The sequence below is a fragment of the Prinia subflava genome, chromosome 1, assembly GCF_021018805.1.
Source record: "Prinia subflava isolate CZ2003 ecotype Zambia chromosome 1, Cam_Psub_1.2, whole genome shotgun sequence".
NCBI lineage: Eukaryota > Metazoa > Chordata > Aves > Passeriformes > Cisticolidae > Prinia > Prinia subflava.
In genome coordinates this window covers 52,072,203-52,076,239 of record NC_086247.1, presented here as the reverse complement: position 1 = coordinate 52,076,239, position 4,037 = coordinate 52,072,203, and positions in this window count along the sequence as shown.

Sequence of the window (4,037 nt, the reverse complement as noted above, 5' to 3'; positions counted from 1 at the left end):
AGGGGCGGAGGGGGCCGGCGGTGCCGTCGCTCCCTCACGGCGGGCGGGCGGTGTCTCGGCGCGGCTCTGCGGGCGCTGCCGGCGGGGCGCGGGCCGAGGGCGGGCACTGCCGCTGCCGCTGCGCGGCCCCGAGCGCGGCCCCGCGCCCTCCACGCCCCGGCAGCACCGCCCCCTGCGCGGGCACGACGGCGGCGGCGCGCTGCCCCCCGGCCTTCCTTGTGCGCATGCGCCCGCGCGCCGCGGGGTCGTCCCACACACACAGAGACAGCGGGACGCACACGGACACGGAAACACAGGGACATACCCGCAGAGCCTTCCCGCCCGCTCTGGCGGCTAGAGCGGGTCAGAATCCCACAATGAGCTGGGTTGGAACAGAGCTCCGAGATCGTCGGGTCCAACCTGTGACCGGACACCACCCTGTAAGGTAGAGCACGGCACTCAGTGCCACGTCCAGTCTTTCTTTAAACACCTCCAGGGACCGTGACTCCCCCACCTCTCTAGGCATCACATTCTAATATGTAATCACTCTTTCTGTTAAGAAATTAGTCCTAATGTCCAACCTAAACCTCTCCTGGTGGAAGTTGAGGTTTTGTACTCTCATCCTACTGCTAATTGCCTGGGAGAAAGGACCGACCTCCACCTACCCACACCCTCCTTTCGGGGAGTTGTATGGACCCCCCCGAGCTGCCTCTTCTCCAGGCTAAACACTCAGCTCCCGCCGCTGCTCCTCACACGACATGTGCTCCAGACCCTTCCCCAGCATCGTTGCCTTTATCTGGACACGCTCCAGCACCTGAATGTTTTTCCTGAATCGAGGGGCCCAGAACTGGACACAGTTCTCAATTGCCGAATGACCAATACTATATATAGGGGAGGAATCACTGCCCTGGTCCTGCAGGCCACATGATGCCTGATAAAGGCCAGGATGCCATTGGCCTTGGCCACCTAGACATACGCTGGCTCATGTTCAGCTGCTGTTGACCAGGCCTCTTTCTGCTGAGCCGCTTTCCAGACAGTCTTTCCCAGTCTGTAGCGCTGCAGGAGTTGGTGTGACCCAAGTGCAGGACACGGCACGTGGTCTTGTTGAACCTTACACCACTGGTCTCGGCTCATCGATACAGTCTATCGTCCCCCGCGCCGCGGCTCAGCACCACAAGCAGCGGTGGCTGGAGCGGAGCGAGGAGAAGAAGCACCCCCGCTCCCTGCCTTCACAAGCATACAACACGCATAGTTCGGGCGGGAGCGGGAAGGGTGCCGCTGGCTCGGCGTTTTGAGCAGCTGCTCCGGGGGAACTACAGCATCCGGCATGCCACGCGGCGGTAGCGGGGCCTGCCGGGAGTTGTAGTCTTGGGGAGACACCAGCGGGCGCCCTTCCCTCGGGCCTCAGGGGCAGTGGTTGACCGGCCTTTCCTTCTAAACTGGAGAAGGGAGAGCGAGCCTGAATGGTGGGTCCCGGCGGCGCTGGTGGCTCTGACACGGTCAGTGCTGTTCATGGGTGAGGCAATTCCCAGTTGCTGCTAGATACCTTCCTTGGGAAGGCTGTTGTCTGGTCTAAAGGGACCTGGGCACTGACGTGGATGGACCTGACCCTCTGGCATTGAAAACAGCCAAAACCACTAAAGTAGGAAAATTGTCGCTACATTAAGCCTTAGGAATATTAATAGGGAATAAATGGGCCTGTTGCATCTAGAGAAGACTGAAGGGGATCTCATTAAACATATAGGTATCTCAAAGGTGGATAGCAAGAGGATGGTGCCAATTTTTTCAATGGTGCCCAGAGACAGGACAAGGAGCAGTGGCCATAAACTGAAACACGAGAAGTCCATCTCAACATGAAGAAGAACTTTTATATGTTAAGGGTCACCAAGCACTGGAACAGAGGGGTTGTGGAGTCTCCCTCTCTGGAGACATTCAACACCCACCTGGATGCCTTCCTGTGTCACCTGCTTTAGGTGACCCTGCTATGGGAGGGGATCTGGACCAGATGATCTCCAGAGGTCTCTTCCAGCTCTAACAATTCAGCGATTCTGTGAAAAGTTGGGAGAGATTGAGCTCTTGCAAAACCTGAATGAAAAATAAGAGCCATTATTTATTAGTAATCAGGAACATGAGTTGTTTGCCATCCTCCTTGCTAATAACACGTTTTGTCAGATACAATGTTGTTACAGTGGGCCTTTTCATTAATACCATACTTTCAAGCAGATGGTGCATCCTGGGGTATTTGAATGCACCAGTTACAAAAAAAAAAAACAAACAAAGAAAAAACAGTTAGACAGTTAAATCCATCCAAACCTTGATGATTTCTGTGTCCTAAATCTGCTTCTGAAGAATTTGGCTGTAAGATATATGTTTATATTCATGGAAGGTTGGAGGTGATGGAAATTCAGTCAGAAGGACTCTTGTGAAATCTGGTGTAGGTATGCTAGGAATATGTATAGGGACGTAATAACCCATTTGAAAAATATGTCCTGATAATAAATACATTGAGAGGACTTCAATGATTTTCATTCAAAATCAGCTCTTCATATTAATACCTGTGGATCACGTAATTTCTTTGGTGAATGCCTCTAGTTAAGCCGAGCCATGGAGGAAGGGCTGTGAGGCCATGGGGCTGGGGAGACCCTCTGAGTAATTTAGGCTCAGGTTCTGCCCTGGAGCCTCCACCCTCCATTTTAGCTGCCTGCCCTTTCTCCAGGCCTGCCATCATTCCTGCCTAATTCTTTCCACATCACTCTTGCCAACACCAAAACCCACATGACTTTTAATACCATCACTGACTGAAGAAGAAACAAGTAAAAAGTGCTCTAGAAAAGCACCTCAGAGCAGGTTTACTTGATTGGAATTGGCTTCAATAGATGGAGTTACATGACCTATGTGTGAAAATGTCACTAGAGCTCTGCAACTACTCTGGCTGAAGGTTTCTTTCCAGACTTACTTTATGATGCACATAAAACAGCATCTTAAATTACATCTTTTATTTACAGTGCAGTATTTCAGGTTGTTATCTGGTGGTCTGCTGGGCTTTGTTAACAAAACCAATGTTCCACTCTGTTTATGCATTTTTACCCTTGGGATCTGGAAGATAAACTGGAAAACAAAGGTTTTTCTTCTTCTATGTTAACACAAAAGAAGAATGTTAACTCTGTTATCTCCACTTCTTCTCTGTTTCTGTTCATGAATCAAGCACAGATTCAGCTATAGTGCACACTTCTCAGAAACAGTAATTCACCTCCAGAATTACCTGCTGCTTCTGTACCAGAAGAACTGGGTCTCAGCTTGCAAAAAAACAAGATGTGGGAAATGGCTGCAAAATACTGAATGCCACAAAATTTTCTGTCTTTTCTCCTTTTAATGAGGTGAAAAAGTAACAGTAAAGAGTACAAATGCAAAAGAAGCTTCTGCTATGCAGATTTAGAAGACAGAAGTGTCTCTGTTGTCTAATTCTTCTACACACCTCTTATTTAAGAAAAACTGAGCAAACCCCGAAGTTTGGATCTCTCCTTAATATGATAACAGGACTTACAGTTTTTCCCATGCAAACACCTTGCTAGACATGGCTGTGCAGTAGGTGGGACTGACATCAGGGGTGTGCACGGGTTGGGGGTTGCACTGGGTTGATATTTATCAACAGCACAGTGAGGGGCAGCAAATGAAGGACAGCCCCAGGCTGTGGGGGGTAGTCACATCATCACCGAGGCTGCAAACGACCCCAGTAGGGCCATAGTTCAATTTGCAACTCAAAGCTGGTTTTGTAATGTGGTCTTTGTTGTTATTTGAACACATTTTGAAGCTTAATAATGCATTGATCTGTTTTATTGCATTTAGTATCATTTCTGATCTAATGCTTCTATTTCATTTTAAATCAGACTGATGTAATTTTTGATATTAAAACAACACCTGTGCTGTTGATCAGCAATATCTGGTAACCTTCTTCAGCATCTGATTTATTTCATTTCATCACCTCACAGCACACCTCAGGAATGAAACCTTGGATCAGTCAATAGAACTCCTGTCACTGATTTCAGTGAGATAATAAT